The following is a 27,208-nucleotide window of genomic DNA, read 5'->3' as shown; positions in this document are numbered from 1 at the left end:
TTCTGGCTGTGATCTTTGTCTGTGAATTTAGTGAGTCCACCGCCCCTCATCTCCTCTGGCTGCCTTGAATGTCTGAGAATCTTGAACAGTAAGCTAAATAGACTGACAGGAATGGATAATATCCCCTTCTTTGGGTTGGGGAGCAGAGAGCTTACCAATACAATACCTCTAACTTCTCTAATGTCAACACGGCCTCTCAAGGGTCAAGGAATTCACAGAAGGGGAGAAACAGGAAAGAGAGCAGAAACAGCTGGCTACATCTTTCCACACATGGCACAACTTTAAAAGGTGGAATAGACTGGAATTTCAAAATTGTAGAATAGATAAACAGGATTATACTGTAGAGCACAGGGAAATATATACAGGATCTTATGGTAGCCCAAAGAGAAAAAAATGTGACAATGAATATATATATGTTCATGTATAACTGAAGCATTGGAATTTGATACAACATTGTAAAATGATTATAAATCAATAAAAAATGTTAAAAAATAAATAAAAGCTGGAATAAATGGGGAGGCAGGGATTTTTAACTCATCACACACACATTGTTCTCAAATCTTAAATGATTCATCTTCAATATTTACAACACGTTGAGGGCTTATGGCATTCTAAGTTTTATTTGTGTCGTGGTTTACTGAATCTGACAAAAATCTTTTGGGGCAGGTGCTCTTTGCTTTCACAGACTAGGATGTTTCCGTACAGCGAGGTTAGGTAGTTTGCCAAGGTCACATGGCCAGGAAGGGGCAGAGCTACGGTTTGTCCCACTGGATCTGACACCAGAGTCTGCACGATGCCTGCCTCTGAGATGCCACGGTGCCTGTTATCAATGGCCCACAACGGGCCCGGGCATAATGCCGGAAGCCAAGTATGAAGCAGTGAAAAACACTCACACGGTCCCTCCTCTTGGAGGCTCAGACCAACGCTTCTGAATTCTGAAGGAATTGACTTTTTGAATGAGTTATATTTTTAATATTTTGATCATGTTATAAAATCTCCATCGTCTCTTTTGAAAGAAATAGCTCTGTGCTTTTAAAATCTGACCTTCTTCCAGGGAGCAGAACCCCAGGCACACAGAGGCCCATGGCTGGGGTGGTGTTCTGGGTCAGGGTGTGATGGAGGGCTGAAAAGGCACACGTCAGGGGACTGCAGTGGAAGCTGCTGGGGAGGGGAGGACCCAGTGTATTTGTGACTGAAGGAGTCAGGTAAAGGCAATCTGTCTAAGTGATAAAATCAGAGCCAGGGGCGCACAGGATCCCAAGGAGGTCTTGTTTGCTGCATTTGAGAGCCTAGCTACGGCGTGGCTTACAGGAAGTCAGGAGTCAGCGAGGGCAGCATCCCAGCCCTGATGCTGACCCTGTGGGGATATGAGGGCTCCACGCTTGCTGCTGGCTTGCTGGCGGCACAAGGCAAGTCAGTGAACCTCCAGAGGCCTCTACCCTTCACCGATCAAGTTAAACTTGTACTGCTTACCCACTAACTGACTCAACTTGCTTATTACAAAACATTTGTTTCTGTGATTTGTATTCTAAGGAGGATCACAGTGGCTTACATGATAAAATAGACATGAATTAGGACAATCAAAGAGACCAAAAAGCACACAAAGAGAGTAGGCTGTGATGGATTAGTAAAATCAATTATAAAGCAGTGTGCCTTCGCAGATTGCAAGAAGAAGGTGCAACACGGAATCATAATCATGATACATAATGACAATAGCCGTCCTCAGCTGCTTTTGCCCTGAGGTTCAGTGCAAGTTCAGCCCCTCGTTTTTGGTTCTCACCTGACTTAGCGTTTCTAGTCAGAGATAAGCACGCATTGCGCTCCTGTCTGAGGGGCCTTGCACTTCAGTAGCGGATAAGTCAGAGCCTGGGTAGCGCAGTATTTGTGATTCATGCTGGTCTTATTTTCAGCATTTATCTCTATTACTTAAATATCCTGAGTTGTAGCTCCTGTAACACCAGCGAACAATTTCAGCCATATTTCTACTTCTTCTTTGAATGAATTTTAACGGCAAAACTGAGTCATTATCCTTTAATATTTAATCTTTTGGATCTAAATGCTGATGAACCCCAATTTTCTTTTTTCCAGCACCGACCTCTCCATTGAGCTCAGATTGATACGTCCACCTGCCTGCTGAACATCTGTGCTGGCCTGTGTGGTAGACATCTAACTTGCTGTGTTCAGTCCAGAATTACTGACTCGGCTCCTTCACATCTCTCCCGTCTAAATAAATACCATCACTATTTGACTGTTATCTATTTAGGAGTTATCTGTGATTTCTCTTCTTCTCATGTGGCCATTGGGGGAAAATCCCAAAATATAGCCAGAATCTGAACATTTTTTTTTTGCTGCTCCTCTGTTTTACCACTCTGGTTTAAGACATCATCTTTTCTCAGCTAACTTAAATTTGACTGCATCCAAACTGGTATCCCTTTGGAATTCCACTCTTCGCATAATGAATTCTTTACACTGTGGTTCAAAATCTTAAAAAAAAAAATCTTCCTATTATATAATTAGATCCAATCTAGTGGGTCTTTATCACAGCCTTCACCATCTCACTTGATCTGGCTTCTTCCTCAGATCTGTCACCTACGGGCTTGCTTCTCACTCACAGCTCTTCACAGACACTGGCCATCTTGCAGTTTCCTGAGAATGACAAACTCCTGTTCTTCTTTGGACTTTACTCTTGCTTTCCTCTTAGCTTGGAATTTCCTTTCCGTAGATATTAACATGGTTCACTGCCACTTTATTCAGGTCCTCACTCCAATGTCATCAGAGATGTCTTCCCTGCCCTTCCAGATCAAACCCCTCCCAACATTTTTCATTTGTTTCTGTACATTTCTCTATTTGTCTGCAAAGCACCTGTCACTGCCTGACATTGTATTATGTATATGTTCATTTTCTGTCTCCTTCATTGAAATGTGAGCTCCAGAGGGTATGATCTTTGTCTGTCTTGTTCTCTAATGTATTCTTTGGCCCTCAGTGATTAGTACTAATTAGGCACTCAGGAAATATTTGGTGGAATAAATAAATACTTACACACATTGATTCTCTGGGTGTAGACTATGCGGGCTATGAACTAACCATGCCTTCACTACCGGCTCCTTACTACTACTTTTCCTTCCCTAGCTATTATAATACACTGCACACTTCAGTCACACTGAGATGATGGAAAGGGAAGAAGAGGGGTAACCAACCTTTGGTTATTTTGAACGGGAACCTTTAAGGGAACACTAGAGGAAATATAATTGACGTCTGGGCACGAATGGAAGCACCAGCCATTAACCAGGTGCCTCTCTCGGCCCCTTTGTCTCAGACAAAACTAAGCTGGAGGAGCGCCCCCAAGACCACAGGGCACTCACAGCTGTCCCAGGCTTTCCTTGATGACTGGAGCAGCCTGTCTCCCACCCACCTTCCTTCTGCCATTACACACTAATTGTGAGGGGGCTACTCAGACACCATGAGGTCCCTTTAGGAGAACCGACCATCTCCCACAGAGGCAGCAGGAACACCCAGGCTCTTTTGGAGTCATGAAGTGTGTTGTTCTTCTGCTGGCCTGGGAGTCAGGGTGCTGCTGGTGCTAAGCCTTTGATTCCATTCGTGGCCTGGTTGAAAAGATCATAAACTCAACCCATCTTCAAGTTGTGTATGGTGCCCCTACATTTCTTCTCAGGCCCTCAACACAGTCAACTAAGCCTTCATGCCTTCCACCTCCCCCAGTACCCTCAGAGATATGCCTCAATGACAGTGGAATGTGTAGGCCTATGCTGGCCCCAAGCATCACCAGGGATGCCTCTCAATGATCACAGTATGAAAGGGCCTCTGGCCACAATACTCTGTAAGCCACCACTGTAAGTCACTTCCCAGTTACCTGTGAAGGGTGATACACACAGACACACACACAGGGAAGAAAACAGAACTTCTAAATGGCTTAAGATCAAATTCGGTCCATGCTTGGCTGCCAATACCTCAAAAATCAAAATATGAATAGATGATGATAAGTTTTTACACATTTTTCAGTAATTGTTTTTGGTAGTCATAAGCATTATGTAAAAATAAAAATTTAAGAATTAATGAACATAATTTTGAGTTGAAAGTCACTGGGAATCATTGTGAAAAAAATCCATTAAAAAACCCAAAGATATAAATAATCACTAATGTGTGCAATACATTGCAAGTTGCAGATCATTTTCTCATACAATTTATCTGTTAATTCTTGTAACAATGTTATAATAGAGATGTTGAGCTGTATTTTGTTATGACAAAAATGAGATTGAAAGAGATTAAGTGATTTTCCCCAAATGACTCTCAGAATCAGGATGCCAATTAAGGTCTTCTGGTAATTGCTCTTCATAGATGCACAGTCTAGGTGAAGAGAAGTTGCAAAATTTGTGATTGATAAGAACAGTATGACATATTGCTAAATTGTGTAACAATATAATTTCCATTGTTTTTCCACTTTTAGACCCCAAAATATTGCATTTACAAGATAATACTATGATTTTGCTTTGTGGACTAAAAATAGGGAATGCATTTTTTGAAGCCATACATTATCGAACCACTCTTGGAGATTAAAAATGATTTTATTTCACAGCAAAAGAGAATTTGACAATGAATGTAAGTATGTTCATGTATAACTGAAAAATTGTGCTCTACACTGGAATTTGACACAACATTGTAAAATGACTATAAGTCAATAAAAAATGTTTAAAAATTATTTTATTTTAAAAGGTATTTTCATTTTTCCCTTGTTATATTTTATTACCCAAGGGGAAGAACTGTGTTCATACTATCTTGACTTATTTAATTAGACTGCTTATGTAACAACTTTTAAAATGGCAGGCATTATGCCTAGCATAGCAAAATATTTTAAAAAATAGTTGAGCTTACTGTTTATCATAGCCAATATTTCTGCAACTTTTTTAATACTCAAGGTTTGATGCTAATTGATCTAATGCCAATATCAAATAGGATATGGATGGAGATAAATACAGTACCAAGATTATTCTTCTACAGGATCTAGGCTCAGTGTTAGACCACATTCATTAGCCCTCACAGACCATTTGAACCTTAAATCACATTTTATTTTACTGTTCCTCTTTCCCTTGAAGTATTTATGTCCTCATATATTTCCATTACCCTGCACTTCCTCTGTGTTTGTGCATATTGTTACTTATTATGTTATCATAATGCCATTGGGATTTGATCTGTGGAATGGCTTCTTTAACTCAATTAAATACAGCTGACAAACTGTATGAAGTTCTAAATTCCAAGGGTTTATTTTTAACCGTGACAAGATGACATATTCTAATCGTTCCCTAGCTAAGCCAGATTGGAAGATACTGACAGAGCAGCTATCACTGGCTGATGTGTGTGGATAACTGTAACTGAGAATGTATCATGCTGTTAAGCCCAAGCAATTGGTTTGCTGCTGTTATAAATGTGGGCTATAGGTGAAAATAAGAATTCTTTTCTCAGAAGGGCTCCTCTTACCTCTTCTTCCTTATACATTTTCACACAGTTCTAACCATCTTGGAATTTTTGAGAAAAGGTAGCTGTGAATGTGTTGGTATACAGTTTGGGCTGTTTCTTACCAAGGTTAATGTTGTGCTTGGTTAACTTCCATCAAGATCAGAAGGCAGCAATTTCTTAGGACTCGAAAATTAGAAATCTACACTATAGAATCCTTTATTATTGAATGTTTTATAATTCTGCTTTCTTGAAAAGATTTTGATTTATTTCAGTCCTTCACTTCACTTGTTTTGCAAAATACATGTAAGCCTAATGGGAGAAAAACACCAAACAGCTCCACTGTCAATTGAACAATCATGCTAACTGGTCTCAAGGCCCCTAATCCTGTAGTTAGCCCCTCCCCACCACCTTGATGTGTACTTCCCGTTATTTGGGAGTCCAGAAGGTCCTCCCCAGTCCATCTCCCCTCATTCACCCTCCCTCATCAGTGGACCCCTGTAATTTTCTCTAACAAACATTTGGCAGGCAATTATCTCCTGCCTTCCAGGGCTACTTAGCTGCTTCATGGCTACATTACGCTTCTGAGTATCACGAGCCCTTTTGATATTTTCTCGTGGGCTTATGCCATCCCTTAGTGTAATGCCTAGTAATTGCTCACTTACGACTTGCTGAGTAAAGAAAATTATAGTGTTTGCTTCTTTATGTTTAAGATAGTCAGGTAATAATGGAGAAGAAAATAAGTATATCATACTTCCAAGCAGAACAGGTTTAAAACTGGGATAAGAAAACTTCCAGCACAGAATCAAGGAGGAACAGAATTCCCTGAAGGCGAGCATTTGGCAAAAGGAAAGAGAAATGGTGGGTGGGGTGAGCTGTGTCAGGAATTCTTTGTGATTTTGAGCATCTTAATCTATGATTCAGCGATTCAGATACAGATTCTAGAGGATCTGCTTCTCTGGAAAATGAGGAGGCTGGTTTAGGTCCCTCTCTTATCTGTCTATGAATCTGTGAGTATTTTAATGAAAAGTCATACTGAGTATCTCTTCGATGCCAAGGACTGTGTTAGAGAGTTTCACGGATATTATCTCAAGATCAACAAAAATCAGAAGAAAGGTAATCGAGTTGAAAAGCACATGGAATTATTCAGGCAACTTCAGTTCTGGCCCCGGAGATTCCTATGTGGAAATGCACAAGAAACAGCCAAAGAGCAATACCCCAGATGGCAGGGCAGCAGGGGGGATGCGCAGTAAGGCGAGATGGGAAGCATCATTCAGTCAATGGCTTCTGCACAGTAGGCTGTATTTAGCTTGGAAGCAATTCTATTCTTGCCAAAAGCCATAACAGCACTCCAACCCTTTTGTGCACCCTTGCAGGCAGGGCTGGCTTCATGGGCATGAGATCCAGGCAGTCACACAAGGCCTCATGCTCAGAAGGACCCAATACTTGGCTTACACTGCTTTTCTGTCTTGAAATTCTTCATAATTTTTAAACAAGGATCTCTGCCTTTGCATTTTACATGGGGCTTTCCAAATTAGGTAGCTGGTCCCCCTTACAGGTCAGAGTGAGACTGAGCAGGGATGTCCGAGCACAGAGAGCAGACATAGATCAGCTCGAGAAGGCTGTCCAGGCCACAGCAGGTGCAGGCATTCTGCAGCGTATGCCCTGCACAGTCGAGCATCTGCAGCAGCCGCCTGACAGCAGCCGTGGGAAGGGCTGACCAGAAGCACTGAAGCACAGGTGGGGAAGGACCTGGACTTCATGCCTTCAACTCTGAGCTACTGTAGAAGGCAGGACAGAGAATGTAGGACAATCAAAATAAAATCCAAGTTTCAAGGAAATAATTATTTTAATGCAGGATGATATGGTATGTACACAGATAGGACACAAATAATAAGTGAGAGAGACAGAACTACAATGGATAAAAAAAGATAAGGATTATGTACGTGTATGACTGAAACATTTTGCTATACACCGTAAATTAACACATTGTAAACTGACTATATACGTCAATAAAAAAATAAAAAAGATACGATTTAGATATGACAATATATATCTCCACTGTTTTTCTAATGAATGAAGCATATAAGCCACATTATGTAATTGTATATTAGCTCTGCTTTGTGTTATTTATATTTATTTTCTCATATACCTGTTTGTTCAGTATATGTATGCATATATCCATATGTACACACAAAGTTAAGGTAACTAGCTCCTCTCTCTCTCTCTCACACACAGACACACACACACACAGTGGATTCAGTCATCACATCACTCTTTCAGGCAAGTCACCTGACTTTCTTGGGCCTCCCTTTCCTCATCTATATTTTGAGAAAATTAAATTAGACCTGTTTGGTTCTTTATATATGTAAAGGTTTGTGTTTCTTTTTTTTTTTTTTTAATCTGAGGAAGAGAAAAAAATAATAATCTAATCTCTTTCAAAATGTGGGTATTGTTAAAAATAAGAATTTCTCTACAGGGAGTACAGAAAGCTGTCAGCTTAAGGCCAACCTGCCTAAGTTTTTGGCTGGTGATAAGAGAAATATGAACTTGACTCCTGGCCTCATGTTCCTCATGTTGGCCAGTCCTCTCCATGAATTTATGTACAGAGCACATGGGTGTTGAAGGCTTGTATACTGCAGATGTCTTTTCTGTTTTGACTTTGCTGTCCTATGATCTTTTCAAAATACAATGCCCTGTATAACTTCCACATTTACACCACTGTTAAGTTTCTGCAGCAAAGTATATTTTATGTTCTGTGAATGTTCACTTTTAATAACCTCTCTGTGGTTCTAGCCTGAATTATGCCCTCTAAAATATGTTCCTATCGTGCTTTAGGAGTTTTTCTTGGCCCATTACAAAGAAATCTCATGCTTTACTTTCATTTTGCTTGTGAATTTAAACTATTTTCAACTTGAATGGAATATTTTTCTCTGAAGAACAATAAAATGTTTGTGGATTTTTCCTACAGGGGGGAACAAATAGAATATGAATCTCATGAGTCTGAATAGTGCAGCTCCTATCTGATTTGACTCTTTGTAAAATTTTATTTGCATATATTTCAAAGAGTGCTATATAGCAAGTGCATTGGCTATACAAGAGAGAGCAGTGTAACTATTCCTCCTTCCTTGAAAAGTTAGTAAAAAAACTCTCTCTCTCTCTGTGTCTGTGTGTATATACACATGCATACATGCATATAAACACATTTATATATATATATATATTTATAAATATCTTGTATGTGCATATGTAAATTCTGATCTTCTCTGTAGATAGGGAGATAACTGAAGGAAGAATGCTGTATTCCTGCTGTTTAATACAGCACCAGGCCCATAGTAGGGAAAATAAACCCTTAGTGAATGCATAATGAGTGATTAGCTATGATTAGCTACTTTCTCATCTTTAAAAATTTACTACATATGGTATTTCAGCAATTCTTAGACTTGTCATTTTGAAGTAGTTGTGATGTCCCATAAGATCATTTAATATTTTGACCCTAAGGTCACCCATTTAACCTCCCGCTAACGCCCTCACTGACAACAATCTTGATACAGAACCAAATAGCATCTACAGATGTCTACCAGTAGCAAGGAAGGATGCCTGGGTGGGGGAACAAAGTCTTTGCCTTAAAGTTCCTACAGCTTTGGGTGAGGAATGGGGGCGTAAACGGCACAGAATAAATAATCAAATTGTTCTATGTCACATGAGCCAAGTGAATGAATTGGAAAATAAGTCCTATGCATATTCAGAGTAAAAGGTTTGCGGGCTTTGGTGAAGGGTCATGGAAGAAGTCCAGCACTTTTTACTGAAAAGCAGGATGCCTTGAGTGAATCTGAAAAACTGTGACTAAGAAACATAAACCAAGGCTTCGGTGTAGAGAGCTTTTCAAACCAGCCTATGGCATTCAAATGTTATATGGTGGGCACTAAAATGCTTTGAAAAGGATGGGTGGTAAAAATGCAGTGCAGTTTGGCTTGGGAGGAAAGATAGATGGCAGTAGATGCAAAGACCTTTAGGGAATTATTGCGATAGTTAAAGCACTAGCATAGTATGCACACTACAAAGAATCTGATGAGTGGGTGCAGACAATGGAGAACCAGGAACATGAAGATTTCAGAAAGGTCACCAACATGTATAACCTGGAAGAAGTGAGTAAATCTAGAAGAGATTATTTGATTGAAAGTCTGGTTTTAGCCATTGTTTTAGGTTGAATTTTGTCCCCTCAACAGATAGGTTGAAATCCCAACCCCCAGTACCAGTGAATGTGACCTTATTAGGAAATAAGGTCTTGCATAAACAATCAAGACAAGATGAGGTCAGTAGGGTGAGTCCTAATCCAATATGACTGATGTCCTTAAAAGAAGAAGGAAGTTTGGACACAGAGAGGGAAATGCCACGTAACAAAGAAGCAGAGAGTGGAGTGAGGCAGCTCTAAGCCAAAGAATGCAAAGACTTGTTGGCCACCACCAGCAGCTAGGAAGAAACAAGGGAGGATTCTCGCCTTCAGGTTTCAGAGGGAGCGTGGCTAAATTCCAGATTTTGGCCTCCAGAACTATGGGATAATATATTTTTTGTTGTTTTGAGCCAACCAGTTTGTGACACTTTGTTATGGCAGCCCTAAGAAACAAAAACAGTAATGCTGAGTCCCGAGCGGGATGTCTATGTGGAAATATTTACCAGGTTGTTAAACACAACAGTGGAGGTAAGAGGTGAGTTTAAGGCTAAGTTTTTTTTAACCACTTCACTGAGGTATGATTAACGTTTAAAAAGGCTATACACATTTAATGTATACAGCTCAGTAACTTTGTAGATATACACCCACGAAACCATCACCACCATCGAGGTCATAGATAAAACTATCACTTCCCAAAATTTCCTCCCACCCTCATTATTATTATTTTTTAGCATTAGCATTAGTATGTATACGTGGTAAGAACACAATGTAAGATCTACTGACTTAGAGAATTTTAAGTATATGATATAGTATAGAAAGCTGTAGGCACTGTACTGTATAGTAAATCTTCAGAACTTATTTACTTGGACAACTGAAACTTTGTACACTTTGATCATCACCTCCCAATTTTCCCCTCCCCCCAGCCTCTGGTAACCATCATTCTACTCTCTGCTTCTCTGAATTTGACTATTTTTGATATCACATATAAATAAGATCACGGAGTATTTGTCTTCCTATGTCTGGCTTACTTCACTTAGCATGATGCCCTCCATTCCATCCATGCCATCACAAATGACAGAACTTCCTGCTTTTTAAAGGATGAATAATATCCAATTTTGTGTGTGTGTGTATCACATATTCTTTATCCACTAATCTGTCTATAGATATTTAGGTTGTTTCATATTGTAGCTATTGTCAGTAATGCTGCAATGGACATGAGAGTGTAGGTCTCTCTTTGAGATCCTGATTTCAGTTCCTTCATGTATATTCAGTAGCAGGATTACTGGATCATATGGTAGTTCTATTTTTAACTTTGTAAGAACCCTCTATACTGTTGTCCATAATGGCTATACCAGTCTACATTTCCACCAGCAGTGTACAAGGGTTCCTTTGTCGCCACATCCTTGCCAGCACTTATCTTCTTTTCTTTCTAAAATAATAGCCATGTAACAGGTATGAGGTGATATCTCATTGTGCTTTTGATTTGTATTTTCCTGATGATTGGTGTCATTGAACACTTTTTAATAAAGCTGTTGGCCATTTGTATGTATTCTTTGGAGAAATGTTAATTCAGGTCCTTTGCCCATTTTTTAATTGGATCATCATCATCATTTGCTATTGAGTTGTGAGTTCCTTGTATATTTTGAAAATTAATTCTTATCAGATATATAGTTTGCAAATATTTTCTCTCATTCTGTATGTAGGTTGTCATCTCATTTTGTTGATTGTTTCCTTTGTCGTGCGGAAGCTTTTTAGTTTGAGATGTGGGAGAAGTCTGAATTTAAGTGAGAGTTGAAACCATGAGGATGAAAGGATTTCTTAAGGGAGGAAACTTACATAAAACCACAGTTAAGACTTGGGTCAGTGGTGTGCTGATAAATGTTTAACCACACTCTCCAAGAAAAAAAAAAGTCCTAATATCCAGCATTTGCTCATTCCATGGTATAAATAATCCCATCATGGCTGATGTCACTGGGTTGCAAAATTCACAAAAATTTAACAAGTGACTCTTTATGAGCTGGTTTGCATTGTTTTCAGCATACCATGACTGTGGTATATTCATATTTAGGGCACACATGGAGGAAATGGTAACATCAAATGAGACAACAAAGTGACTAGCCAGGCATTAGGACCAGGATAGTGAGTAACTATGAAGGAAATCATAAAAACGGTTTTTAAGAGGATGATTTAGGATTTCGGTCCTTTATTCCAAATTTACGTCTAATATTAATAGCAGAACCATGCTCCCTAGGAAAACTAATCTGCAGTTTGTTTCTTCCAACGTTCTATTACTTTTATTTTTAATTCTATACCTTTGTTAGTAATGACAAAACAAAAGGACAGTGGCATTGTTTTTAAGTAACTAAAGTTTCTAGAGTGATTACTGTATGCTAAAATTCTTTACAGAAACCATTTCACTTATTCATCACAAAAATGACACTATTTTTGAGAGATGATTATCCCAACTTTACAGCTGAGGACAGTAGGGTACAGAGAGCTCATATAATACACCTAGGTCCACCCTGTTGGTACCTGGTAGAATCAAGACTCATGAAAGTCTGTCTGACTCAAACTCAAAAGTCTACAGAAGCGAGAGAGGTAAGTATTTGAGAGGATTTGGCCAGCTGCAAGTACCACTCTCTTCTCACAGAATGTTGCTGTGCATAAATATAATCTCTGAATCATAGATCTTCACATTTTTCAAAGGAAGCCAGAAATCCAGATTTAAATGTGAATTCTCCATTTTTAAAATGGTTGCTCAAATTTTTATTACTTAAACATTGTGGTGGCCAAGAAACTATAAGTATATGCCATCAGATTCCGTTCTGTCCTATAATGGTCGTGCCAGTCAGCCTTTCTAGAACAGTAGAGAAGGCAAGAGGAATAAGGATGGGGGAAACTTCACAGATATTCTAAACACATCATGTAAAGTATTTTCAAAAGTCTGAAAGAGAATTTCCATGCAAAATGTATAAAGCACATGCTCTGTGTAAAGTACATTGTTACCATCTTTTCCCATGAATCATGACGTAAGCAGAAATGTTCTTATTTCTATTTTCCACCTTTTTGAACTGATTTCAGTTCTTTTCAATAAATACTTATGGAACATTACCCATTTACTCTGTGCCTTGAACTAGATGGTGTCTATCATTTGCCTGCTACTAATTTTTCAGACATTCCACCAATTTTCCTCATTACTTTCTACTATCTACTCTTGGAGTGTCAGTCAAGATCTGTTAGAAAGTCTCTTCTGGAAGCTCTCTTTGGATGTAAACTGCTTTTGTCCTGGATTATAGGATGTCTGTGTTCTGTCAGGGAGAAAGGGAGGAAACCACTGATAAGGTAATCTGGGGTCAGATTGTAAATGGCTACATTAAGGAATTTGGGTAGGGAGGAGCCATTGAAGGGTTTTAAGTGAAGGAGCAACATAGTGAGAGCTATAGTTAAAGAGGTGATTCTGGCTCACTTTGCAAAATACAGCAAATTGTAGACAAGGCTAAAGGCAGGGGGCCCAGTTCTGAGGCTGTGATAGTAGTTCAAGGGGAGATAATAAAACCCAGCAGAGATAATAGCAAATAGGGTCAAGATCCAAGAGAGAGAAATTTAGAGTGGAATTGACATACCTGTTGGATATGGGAAATGAGGATTAAAATCCAACACTGTTATTATGGACTGAATGGCTGAATGTTTGTGTCTGCTCTCCCCGCCCCTGGCCCCCAAATTTATATGTTGAAACTCCAATGCTTTTGGGAGGCAATTAGGGTTAGATGAAGTAGTGAGGTTGGGAACCTTGTTTGATGGCATTAGTGCCTTTGTAGGAAGAGACACCAGAGAGTTTCTCTCTCTAATGTGTGCACACGCTGAGTAAAGGCCATGAGAGTACGCAGCAAGAAGGCAGCCATCTGCAAGCCAGGAAAAGAGCTCTCACCAGAGCTCGACCATGCTGGCAGCCTGATCTCAGACATCCAGCCTCCAGAACTGTGAGAGAACAAGTGCCTGTTTTTAAGCCTCCTAATCTATGATACTTTATTATGGCAGCCAGACCAGATTAATACAACTACTTTATTTTATTGTGTAAATTGTTCCAACGTTGGCCATTAATAGTTGGTGCTTGCATTTTTAACATGCCCCCAATTGTTGGTTTTAAACATATGTATACATTTCCTTACTTTGGTATTACACAGTATTCCAGGCTCACTTAATATCTCCTGTCCCAGTCCTAGAATCACTTATTTTTTCAAGGAACCCTGGTTTTTCTTAGTGGGGAATGGATTAGAAGCTAGTGTCTTGGCATAAGATGTACTCATTTCTATGGGCATGTCATTTCTTTAGGTCCTCTTAGCTAACAGCAAGGAAATATATGTGTATATACTAACATGTGTATATGTATGTATGTATACATGTGTGTATATGCATAACTGAATATATATTTATATATATAACTATATGTATCTATATTAAGCTAAACAGGGGTTTGTACTGATATCGCCAACGCTAATAGATTAGATCATTCTAATGATCTTCTCTTCTCTTTTATCTGTAACCTCCCGCTACTGCAGTGAGAAATCTCACTCCTATTATCTACAGCCATTTTCTTAATTGTTCAATTTCAGTACACATGTGTAGCAATATCAGAATTATTAAACTTTGCCCCCTCAGGAAGCAACTTTATCAACTAGAGTACAATGCTTATGCACAGTTTCTTTTTTTTTTCAGTCTCACAGACTCATTTCCAAAGTTACTTAGCACCTTTCCCCCATTCCCTTCAGTGAAGTTGTTTCATACATTTGTAATGGTTCAATTCTCTCCTCGCAGGCTGCATTTCTTCCTGGCATTGCTGAACCTTCAAAACATTTTTTCATACATTAAGGTTTACTCTTTATGCTGCAATATGGTATGGGTTTTAACAAATGTATAATTTCATGTATCCTCCATTACTATATCATAAAGAATAGTCTCACCAACCTCAAGTAGCCCTTGAAATTTACCCATTCAGTTTTACCCCCTATATCCACTCTCTCTTGGCAATTACTGATATTTTTCACTGTGCTATAGTTTTGTCTTTTCTGGAATGCAATATAATCGGAATCATACAGTACACAGCCTTTCTAAATGGCTCTTTCATTTAGTATATGCATTTAAGATCCATCCATGCCTTTTGTGGCTCATTTTCTTTTAATTCTGAATAATATTCAATAGTTTGGACATATCACTGTTTGTTTATCCATTCTCCATTGAAGGACATGTTGGCTGCTTCCAATTTTTAGCAATGTTGAATAAGGCATCTATAAACAGTGTGTAGGTTTTGTGCGGACATAAGTTTTCAAATCAGGTGGGTAAATGCCTAGTAGAATGACTACTGGATGATACGGCAAGACTGTTTAGTTTTGTGAGAAATTGTCAACTGTTTTCCAAAGTAGCCATGCCAGTTTGCATTCTCACCAGCAAATTTTTCCTGTTTTTCAGATCCATGTTGGAATTTGGTTTGCCTGTTTAAAAATTTTCTTAGCCACTCTCTTCTGTGTGTAGTAGTTATCTTAACTTTTAAAATAATTGTTATAATAAATAGAAATAATACCCATTTTAAAGGTGGCAAAATCCTTGCATTCCAGTTAATCAGATATTGGGTTATTTTCCAAATAGAAAGTTGTTATCAAAATATTTAATTTTATAGCACTTTAACTTATACCCAAGGATCAATTAAACACATTTATATATGGGGATCAGTAGTATAAATAATCCAAAGGGAGATAATCTAAATATGAATTGTGTTAACCTTTTGAATGCATTTTATGATCCATTTTGTAATGTCAAAATTACTCTTGTAATTATGGTAACTTTGAAAATCATCATAGCTATATATTGCCAAAATAGCTAGTTTCTTACTAATTGGTTTGCATAATTAATTAAATTTAACTTACTACATTTATCTTTAACGTTCTGATCTGAGAATGTGTAGCTTCAAGTTTAGGCAAAATTAACGTAGTTTTTGCATTCTTTCTACACACCAACCAACAGGTGGAGATGGAATGATAGTTCCAGGAACTACCTTGGATTAAACAGCTCCAAAGATACTACAATATGCAAAAAGCAAGAGTTGGCTACATTGGATTTCTTATGGAAATATACTCATAAAAAGTTAAAGTTGAACTGGATGCTGAAGAAATTAAGTTCCTCTTGTGCGTATTGGTGATTTGTAAGAGCCACCTCTGTTTGTGATACAAATAATTCTACAATATACTGTTCTAATCCTAGTTGATGATAAAAGTGTTTTGACTTCAATAATTCATTATAATTATTGCTATAGTCTTAAAATTTATGATAGTGGAAATTTAAGATTCTGTTGAATATTTTATATCTATGTATATGTTTATTTTTTATGAAAATACTTCCTGTAACAGTTTTCATTGTTATACAATGTAAATTTCAAAAGAACAGCAAAATAAATATAAAGATTTCCCTGTATTTAGCTCTATTCACTGGGAAAGCAAATTAGATATTAAAGTTGGAAGATTCCCAAATGATCCATTAGAAATTGAAATTGATTTTAACTTACTTTATGCTGTTATTTATGGTGTTTTATTTCTACTTCAGCTCAGTCCCTTATCTCAACCTCATTATATTGCTGTTCTTTATGAGAGAGGTATGACTTAAATAATGGCAATTTGCTAATGATGTGTGGATTGCCACATCTACTGCCCTAACTACTAAGCGTTGTTCTGCAACATCTAGAAGTGGTGATAAGTAATATGCAATATATTTCTTAAAATAAATGCTGTACATAATGTAGTAATATACGTAGAGCAGAAATCAGTACTTGGGGTGAGAAGTTGCTAGCAAAATACTGACTTCTCATCCAAGGTGAGCTGAATGCTTACCAGGTGCCCACAAAGCTCTTGACTTTATGATCTACTTTGCCATGACTATTGTCTTCCTCTTACCAAGCCAAACCCCCAAAACAGCCACAGATAATATAATCCATACTTCCAGTGTAGAAATTCCTCAAGATTTTTAAAAAGGAGCCAGTTGATAACCTCTTTGTCTGCATTAGAAATTCATGTGAATTTAAAACCACATTCTAATCCAGACAGCTCTGACAAAGATCCCATGAGTCTAGGGAACTAATGATAATTTTACTGGTCATTGAAAGTTTGTTCCTGATTGCATTCTTTCTGTGGAAGGCCTGCAGGAGCAATAATCAAATACCATTAGTTATCTGGTACTGATCATGCAGGGAAAAAATGTGCGTAGATCAATGTGCTAAGAAAACCTTTCATGACTAATGAGTAAAAAATGTCATCTCGAAACCTCTCAGCAGTTTTCCTAAGAGACTGAACTTGCACTATATCCTGAGAATGGATGGATGTAGGTATCTAAATGTAAGCAATGAAACCACACAGGTACCAAAGACAACGTGGGTAAACTGCTCTTTAACACTGGTGTAGGGAAGGGCTTTCTATGACTCAAAATTCCAGGCATAATAATTAAAAACTCTTAATAATTTTGGCCACAGAAAATTAAATTTTTTTCCATCACCAAGAACACCATAAACAAGGAGAAAAGACCGATGAAAAACTGGGTAAAAATATTCACAACATATATGACAAAGGGCTAATATTTATAACATAAATAGATATTCCTAAAATAAATGAAGAATTCCTAAAAATAGAGGGTGCATTGTTTTACATGGTTTACCCCAAAGGTAATATCTTGCAAAACTGCAGTAAACTATCACAACCAGGATACTGACATTGATGCAATCTACCGATCCTATTCAGATTTCATTAGCAACGGTTTTACTGGTACTCACCTGTGCCATTATTTTTTTAATGGGGAACTACAGAAAAGGGATATTTTTCAGTCACAGTCTCTTCATCTATATAATAGGGAGTAATAATACAAATTTGCTAGACTCCTATAGGGACTAAATGAGCTAATCATTTAGCATGCTTATCTCAGTCTTGGCACGTAGTGACCATGCAAATATCCCCTCTTCCATCCATCACCATGATCCAACCTTCTGTTCTTATTTCCCTCCAGCCCTAGCCCTGTGCTTAACTTCCCTCCTGTTTCTCATGTCACCAAACTCTGTCCTATTCCTCATCTCCCTGTAAAAACCTAAATCTCCACTCCTTGCTCTTTTTTTCTGCGGTACCTAGTATGTTCTAATGATCTCTTCCTGTCTGGAATGCCCAGAGGTTCAGTAGGATTGAGGGAGGCTATTTCCACTCAAGAGATAAAGAGAGAGATAGAGACAGTAAAGGGAGAGCTGGACATTGTGCTAAAATTGTAGCAGAGAAAGATGCATGTCTTTTATACCTATTTTGAAGTTCTATAGACTTTTCATGAGAAATACGTTGATAAATGGAGGTTACAGTGTATGACACTATTAGAATGATGATGCACCTGCATGTAGGCTAAGTAGAGTAGGCCTTTAAAGCATTGCCTGAGATTCATTTATTATAGTCAATCTAACAACCAACGTTAATTCAGTACTTCTTGTGTGTTTATTGTATGTGGACTTTACAGACACTGTTATGTAGACACTGCTTATAGTTCCATAGACGCGATCTAGTGTTATATTGTTATATAGACACAGAGGAAGCAGTGATTCAAGATCTCTTCTTGCATGTAAGGCAGGTAGATGATTAGCTCTAGCTGTAATAAAGAAAGTAAAAGAAGTCCCTGCCCCCACAAAGCTTCCGTCTTAGTTTTTATTTGGAGTAGTGTTCTAGCGTGTAAAGACCTGCTTAGACTTTCAGAACACAACCCCCTTGTACCCTGTGGAATACTCTTGCTTTAAAGGAACTGTCACAGCCAGGGATGGGTGATAAAGGAAAATCAACTTGGCATATGATATTCAGGGAAAGCTAGGAAACACCAGAAGTCCTCTTTTTGAAAAGGAACTATAAACAGAACAGGGAACAGAAATATTCTGGGGTGGTGAGAGCCCTCAAACATAGCTCAAAGCAAACACCCGAGTCAGTTTGCCAGCATCCAAATTGTGACCTAAGAGTGGGATATTTGTGGGTGATGGGAGGCACAGTGGGTAATTCAAGACAGCTAGTGAACATAATGGCTCATTTGGAAAAATGCAGAAAGTGGGTCTAAGCCAAAAGCTATAGAGAGAAGAAAGGGAGAAGACAGAATTCCTAGTAGACTTTAGGCAAATTGTAGCGGAGTTTGTGAGAGAGTTGCACCAAAAATCATTTCAGTTTTATAAGTGATTCTTCCATTCTAAGAGGATAAAATAGCTATTAAAAGAGAGTATCTCAACCTGGGACTGCAGGAATTTAGGGAAGATTATTCAGAAGAACAAGAAAGTGAAGGCCAAGGTCTGTGAAAGGATTTATGGACCAAAGGGGACTATTAAAACCAAGACAAAACTAACCCAGCAAACTCTGCTTAATTAATTCATGCATTTAGAGTTTGATTCTTTATTACATGTAACAAACTGTGCCAAACACCGAGAGGTATGCATATAAATAAAACATAATCTCTATCCTTAATTCTTATATTATTAATGAATTGCTCCCTATCTTTGTAATGATGTTGAGACAGTAACTATATTAAACTGAACTAGAGCAAATGGAAGAAGCAATGAAGAAAGGCAGGGACACCCAGTAGAAGGAGAAATAACTTTGATTTTACCCTTGGGTGAAGGCACTGAACCGAGAATGTGAATTATATCCTAGTAAAGATAATCATCACCTCTAATATCTGTTCTTTAAATACCCCTGAGAGCAAAGTTTTCCACACTGAATTGGCAACTGCACTTGTTAAGCTATGACAGACAAGTCGTGGGGCCATCCCTTGCTGTGTTCTGGTATAGCTCAGTGGTTGCTTTGGTCAGAAAATTATTCATCAATTTCTAAAAGCCACATAGGGGCTTAGCATTTAAAACCTCCTAGAAGAGCAGACTGTTTAGCTGGAATGATATAAACTGGAACAAAAGACAGCCACTCTTCCTGGCTGCCTTGGTGTTGGCTCATTGGATTCCACGGTTCAGTGACTCATAGCTGAACAGTATGAAACTTTATCACAAAGAGTTCTATTCTGCTTTAAACCTGCAGATGAAAAGTAATTTAGTTCATATGCTGCAGTGATGCAAATCAAAACCCATAACATTTTTATTAATTGCTGAAAGCAGACCGGGTTTCAGAAGCACAAAAGTACCAGCAAAGAACTACAGAAACACAATAAATTTGAAGACTAGGTTTGGAAAGATGCCCAGTATTTTGGAAGTGAAGGGCCTGCTTATACATGATTTCACAAATCTAATTTTGCTGATGCAAAATCAGTATAAGTAGTCTGAATTTTTAAAAATCCTTTGGCCTAAACTAAAGCTTCTTAATTCAAATCTTGACATTAAGCACCTTTTAGCTTATTCTTCATACACAGTGGAAACTGATTTTATTCCTGTTCGGCTCATGTCCCTACCTGCTGTCACTTTGGACACAATTTCATTTTGGTTCCTAAGGTCTTCTCTCATAATAAACAAGCACCTTCCCAAAAAGCTAAGGTCTAAGGCACTGTGTACTCTGTTTATAGAAAATGAACAGCGCCTAGCGTGGTAGTCAGTGTGAGGGACTCAAAACATCGGAAAAGAGCCAAAATTTCAACTCTGACTTGTACTGTTCAAAAGAAAGGAAATAGATACAAATAAAAATCATTGCCAGTGCAGAAGTAAGTCAGAGCTCATTATATGTCTCACTCACACACACACGCTCATAAAATGAACATAATGAAAGTGCTTATAATTTTCCATCAATTCAGTGGTGATAACAGTAACATTCAACAAGCACTGTAAAGTGTCCCCATGTGGCTCAAGGACTTAGTTATATTTGCAAAATTACACATCAAGAGGTTGACAAATTATTAGTTATTTCCATGGATTCTCTATTTATCCAGACTAAAAGTGAGTTTTGATAGCAAGTGTTCTATTCAACACAGTATCTATAGGACTGGCGAGGTGTTTTCTTTATTAACTTGAATTGCTTTAACACCACATCCATCCAATGAACTGAGTTCAATGTCAAAACTCCTCAAGAGAATCATCTGAGGAACTTGTTAAAATATGTTGAGATCCAGTTTCCAGATATTTAATTCAGGAATCGGAATGTTTCTAATATGTTAATTAAGTGATTCTGATAGTATGGCATTTGCAAACCACACTTTGAAAGGCTGTCTAAAATCATAGGTTTAAAAATGAACTGCTACTTCATAGCTATTAGGATGGCTACTATAAAAAAAGAAAGAAAATAAGTGTTGGTAAGGATGTGGAGAAACCCTGGTGCACAGTTGGGAATGTAAAATGGTGCAGCTAGCATGGAAAACAGTATGGTAATTACTTAAAAATTAAAACTAGGATTACCATATGATCCAGAAATTTCATTTTGGATATATATTCGAAAGTATTGAAAACAGAGTCTTAAAGACATATCTGTATACCTATGTTCACAGTAGCATTATTCACAATAGCCAAGAGGTGGAAGCAACACCAGTATTCATTGACGATGAAATGGATGAATGGAAAAGCAAACTGTGGTATATACATATGATGAAATATTATTCAATCTTAAAAAGAAAGGAAATTCTGACACATGCTACAACTTAGATGACCCTTGGGGATGTTATACTAAATAAAACAAGCCACACAAATGGACAAATATTTTATGATCCCACTAATAGGACCTAAAGTAGTCAAATTCATGGAGACAGAAAGTAGAATGATGTTTGTCAGGAGCCAACTGGGGAAGAGGAATGGGGGAGTTGTTTATTTGGTACAGGTGAAAAGAGTTCTGGAGGCTGGTTGCACATTGATGTGAATGTACTTAACACTCCTGAACTGTACACTTAAAAGCAGTTAAGACAGTAAATTTTATCTTATATTGGCTGTGAAGGGGAAGTGGGGATGGACAGTGGTTGGAAGGAGAACAAAGATAAAAGGATTTCTTTTTTTGAAAGGAAATGTCTTGTAAAAGACTAAACTGAAGGAAAGGACTCAGTGAAGAGAGAAATGTTGATAACCCAAGAGAATTGAATGTAACATAACATATGTAAAACATATTTGTAATTCACAGGTAAAACTTGGCACCTGGTAGGTTTGCGATATCCTTAATCTTTTCATGTGCACTTTGCATCAGAGAGTGAATTAGGTAAAATGTCTGAGAGACATTCCAACTTTCCATACTCCCAAGACCTAAGAGAAAATGGGTGGGTATCATAGTCAAAATCCTGTCATGTGACTGGACCTGTGCTAGCACTGAAATGCTGAATGTTTTATTATCAGTTTCAGAAATGCCAAATGTAAAACGAGGTTCATGTCATTGCTCTTGCCCTGCACACTCTTATTCATAAAATGAGTTAATGATAATGATTTTATGAACAAAAAGGTGACTAATATTTCTTGACATAGTAACTTTGGCAATCTCACTATACTGCTGAGGATAAAGAACACAAATTCCAATACTGGGAGAGAGTCTAGAAATGTTCTCATATTGAAGCTTCTAGATCATCCCATTCTTTCCTCCAAATGGAACAGTCTCTCTCCCGAGCTTCTCTGGGCTCTGGGGAGGGGAGGTCATCTAGAGCCAAGGTGCTTCTTTGCACGCACAAAGCAGGACTAAAGCATTCATCTTGGCCAGCCTCCTAGGTCTCTAGAGAAAATGTAAAGAGTATTCTACACCTAGTGCACCACTGGAACACTAGGAAGTAGATGTTATTTTCAGAAGGGCACACATTGCCACTAGAAATTTCAAAATGTGCTTGACACAGGGCTGAGGAGTATTTGAAAGGTAGCAATTTAGATATTTCAAGATCCTAAATAAACCTATTTTTGCATATATTTACATCATTTAAACCATGCATATATCTTTTTCCCATTATAATTTGTTCCACTTAATTTGCCAGAGCTTACAATTAATCGATCTACTCTCCTATATTTAGTGAAAAACAACAACAACTAACTTGTCAGTTGCTGATTGAGGTGTGAAGTCCTCAAGGAGTCCAGGGAATCATAAAGAGGACTAAAATTTCCTGACAGCTATGTTGGTCTTTGCAAAAAGTCTAAGTTCTCCACCCATCTATTACTATAGAAGAATCTGACATGTGGTCCTTGTACTGCTTAATTACACATTTCTTTTCCACTCGTTAACATATTTCACTTATTTGTCATTTCTAATATTTTAGCTAAAATGATGCCATTTTCTTTCTTTCAGTTTGACTGATAGCAGGAATTCTGATTGCTGGGGAAAAATAATTCAGTCCTCTAAAGAGAAAAAATGAAGATCTAATCAACATAACGTCCTAAAAGAACCTGACATTCTCTTTAGGGGATGATTGGCTGCCCATAAATGAGAGAGCGTGTGTGGGAAACTTCCTTAAGTCTCTGTTATTTGATTAACTTGTAAAGGCTAAGATCAACTGACAAATTCAATTATACATTCAAATTATATTTCTAAATTGGCTTAATTTTTTAAAGTGATGAATGAACCAGTGGGGGAACAATTCCATTATAATGCGAACGAGAAAGAATAAGTCTCAATATTAATAGTGTGCCAGTGCACACAAACTTCCCTATTTCTCTTGATTAGCAGGATAGGTTTAATGAACAGAAATATCTGGTTTATAGGTCTGCTGTGGTGTTTACGTTCCAGGAAGAGAAAGCTCTCTTTAGGGTACAAACGGGAGGAAAAAATGATGGTGTCCTTGGAAAGTAATAAAAGTCCTCTTGGGCTGACTTTACCTTAGTAAAGCAGATCATAAATAAAGAAAACTATTTGTCTACAGATTGTCTCAAAAGGTACAGAATTTGCTTATGACTGCCTGGTAGGAGCAATTCAGGAAGAAGTCATTGCTGATTGTAAAAGACATTTCTGAGTTAGATTCTAATACAGTCACATAGTGATAAGTAACATGTTGCTAAACATTTGCCCCCTCTGGAGACTTAATGTACCATAGTCAGGAAAAAAAAAAAAGAAAGAAAAACATTTCCCATATATTCTCCTATTAAAATTTGAATCATTGTCATCAGCACTTGAATATAGTAAATTTCAGTTTTATGGAATAGGTTGAGACCAAGTCTGCTACATAAAAATTGATTTTGACACAAAATAGAAATTAGCAATTTATCCTAAGAATGTTACTGAAAAAAATAGTCTATGTGACTAAGATAGATGATAAAACACACCACAATTTCTCCTTTTTCCTTCTACATTGATAAATTAGTACACACAAAAAATGCAATAAAATTACATTTAAACTCATATTTAAATCTTTACTAGTCAGTCATTTTCATTTGTCAAAAATGGCATGTTAAATTGAATTTTTACAGTATTAACAAACATTATGGACTGCAGCTTTTTAGTTCTTCAAATTTTACCACAAAATTTAGGTTATTTGTTTTGACTAAGAGAAGTCCTTCTCAACCAGCCATCTTGTAAGATAGCTGTGAAGACAGACAGGATAAAATGTTCGTAAGTTTTTTGAATCTCCTACATAAACATCATTTTCTTAGCACTTATTTACTGCTAGGACATGTTGCAGATGAGGAAACAGAGCCACAGAGAAGTTAAACATTGTATGCAAAACCATACAGCAAATTGGGGTTTGAGTGCTAGATGGCATAGTTGCAAAGTTTATGATTTTTCTCATAGTACCTGATATTAAAAGACAATGAACAAAAAGTCACGCACAAATGTTCCCAGCTGCATTATTCAGAGTGGCCAAGAAGTAGGAACACCCAAATGTCTATCAACTGATGAATGAATAAACAAAATGTGGCACATTCTGCAACGGAACATATTTGCTGATAAAAATTAATGAAGTACTGATATAGTACAACATGGATGAACCTTAAAAACTTTATGCTAAATAAAAGGAGTCAGTCACAAAAGATCACATACTGTATGATTACACTTACATGAAATATCCAGAGTAGGCAAACCTATAGAGCTAGAATGCAGATTTATGGTTTCCAGGGGCTGGGGAGGCAGAGATGGGGGTGGGGGCGACTGCTAATGGGCACAGACCTCTATTTGGAGTGATAAAAATGTTCCAAACTTAAACTATTGTTATGGTTGCACAACTGTGATTACATTAAAAGTCATTGAATTGTACCCTTGAAATGGATGAATTTTATGGTATGTGAATTATGTCTCAATAAGTTGTTAAAAAATAATTTGGTTATTAAATGTCACAATAATCCCAGGATTCTTCTTCCTTCTACAATATTAAGTAGATATGTCCTCAGAGATAAAATGTAACTCAGAGATCATTTGTGAACATGCCTGGGAGTCACATCTCTACTAGAATTCTGAACAGTCAGCTTCCCTCCTCACTCCCCTTTACTCTTTTATTTTACAGAAAAAAATCCAACGTTGACCTTCCTCCTATAGAGCAGGCAGAGTGCTTTACTGATGGTCAGAATGGGAGTGCGCCACCCTCTCGTGTTTATGAATCCCAGAACACACGATTAATTCATAAATACAGGCTTTTAATTGTAGCGTCCCAATCATCCTGCTGGGAGAGATATACTTGCTAATATAATGTGGCTGAATTAGTGCTATTCCTTTCAAGGTCGTTACCCAGGGTGGATCTATACATGCTCTAAATATGTCTATTGATTGTAGTGCTTATTATTATTACAATGATTGTTACTGTCACTCTGGAATTGTTTTAGAAAGTTTTGATATTTTCTCTTGAACAGTGGAAATAACTTCTTTAGGGGCTGAATTTTATTTTTGAGGGGTTTCAAAAGTTATTAGAATTCAAAGCAAATGAATATGACTAGTAATCACAGTGAGTAATGCCCTTTGGGTTCAAAAATCAATATCTGGCTTCTCCAAAGGAGGAATTCCAAATTATTTTGAGTAATTGCTGTGCCATTCACTTGATACATCACATGTATTTATTGGGTCTCAACAATATCCTTAAACACTGGGAAAATGTATTGTTATATAAGGTGACATCAGTGGAGAGAAGACTAATGAACATTTACTAGCAGTACAATTTATAAAACAATTTTCACAATTTATCTCAAAAATTCTTAGAAAAGCTGCAAGCTTTTTATATCCCACTTTAATTGTGAGTAAATTAAACAATAATGAGAGAGTAACAGAGCAGGGCTCAAAACTAGATGTGTGTACAACAGTTCTGCACCTTTCTCTTTGATTAAGATGTTACCTTGCACTACAATTTTACAAGATAACACTTGTTTAGCTACACCTACACATATATGATGGCATTCATTCATTCATTCATTCACTCAACAAATATTTACTGAAGGCCTACTATGTGCCAGGCACTGTTCCAGATGCTAGGAATACAGCAGAGAATCAAAGTATTTTGTATTTTGTATTCCTGCCTTCATGGAGTTTATCACCTAGCAGAGAAGATGACCATAAACAAGGCAAATTAGCAAAATATATAGTATGTTAGACAGCACAAGTGCTATGGAGAAAAAGAAAGCAAGAGGTGAGGGAATCTATACTAACTACTGTATATAAAACAGATAAACAGCAAGGTCCTACTGTATAGCACAGGGAACTATATTCAATACCTTGTAATAGCCTATGATGAAAAAGAATACAGAAAGACATATGTATATATGTGTATAACTGGATCACTATGCTGTACACCAGAAATTAATACAACATTGTAAACTGGCTACACTTCAATTAAAAAAAAATATAAAGTCTTAAAAAAATAAACAAAGAGGTGAGGGAAAAGGCCATGGGGAATAATCGAGGGGGAGAGTTCCAGGCAGAGGGAAGAGCCCAGGCCAAGCCCTAAGACTGGCGTGCTCCTGGCACATTCCAGGAGAAGTGGGCACGGAGATAACAGAACCAGATAATGAAGGTGATGTAGACACCACACTGAATTTGGCTTCGGCTGTAACGAAATAACATGGGGGAGCCACTGCAGGCTTTTAAGGAGAGGAGCGATACAATAAAACTCATGTTTTAAAGGGATCAGCATTCAGTTGTGTTTAGACTGAAGTGGGGCAACGGCATGTTTCCTAAGGAACCATCTCTTTATTCCAGGATCACAGCTGATATTCTCAGACTCGGCAGTTTTAGTGCTCCTCACACCACAGTTTGGACTCAAGTGTCTCTGGCTCTGCCCATTCATAAAGCTCCCCCCAGCTTCCCTGCTTTAGGGAGTAATATATAAAAGTTTACATGGGAACCCAAGGTGGAAACTACCCTGTAATTCCTGTACCTTGTGGGTGCAGTAGATATGTGCAGAAGTCAAAAGAATGTCCATTACCTAAATATTATGTCCTGAACCTTGAACTATAATCACAAAGCAAGATGAAGTCTTAATTATACAAGTGTCTAGCTTCTTTTAGCATCTTAGGTTATCCCCATGTGTGTGTTTTAAAAAATAACCTTTGTTTACCAATAGACCTCAAATCCTTGATTTCAGAGCCTATTGCCATGAAAAGAGGAAACAAAAAGAAACTTTATCAAGTTGACAGGAAAATATCAAGGAATAGCCCAAACAAGGGCTCTGCTTGTAGACATTGCTCTTATTCTGGGCAAAAAAATGTGCAGTGAAATT

At 37.6% G+C, this 27,208-nt stretch overlaps 1 protein-coding gene and 2 long non-coding RNA genes across 7 annotated transcripts in view; 1 reads left to right on the top strand and 2 right to left on the bottom strand.

Annotated features, from left to right (window-relative positions):
- Positions 1 to 27,208, bottom strand: part of NKAIN2 (sodium/potassium transporting ATPase interacting 2) — an 854,966-nt gene that overhangs the window by 68,680 nt on the left and 759,078 nt on the right. The gene's annotated exons all lie outside the window — the stretch shown is intronic.
- On the top strand, positions 1,818 to 26,424 carry LOC116665377. The gene is made up of 3 exons (XR_004321970.1): positions 1,818 to 2,272; positions 23,004 to 23,008; positions 26,414 to 26,424. It is a non-coding gene; the product is annotated as an uncharacterized LOC116665377 (long non-coding RNA).
- Positions 16,109 to 20,251, bottom strand: LOC116665375. The gene is made up of 3 exons (XR_004321968.1): positions 20,242 to 20,251; positions 18,705 to 18,706; positions 16,109 to 16,913 (listed from the first exon to the last, which is right to left on the bottom strand). It is a non-coding gene; the product is annotated as an uncharacterized LOC116665375 (long non-coding RNA).

This window comes from Camelus ferus, chromosome 8, assembly GCF_009834535.1.
Source record: "Camelus ferus isolate YT-003-E chromosome 8, BCGSAC_Cfer_1.0, whole genome shotgun sequence".
Lineage (NCBI taxonomy): Eukaryota > Metazoa > Chordata > Mammalia > Artiodactyla > Camelidae > Camelus > Camelus ferus.
This window is presented reverse-complemented; position numbering and strand designations above follow the sequence as displayed.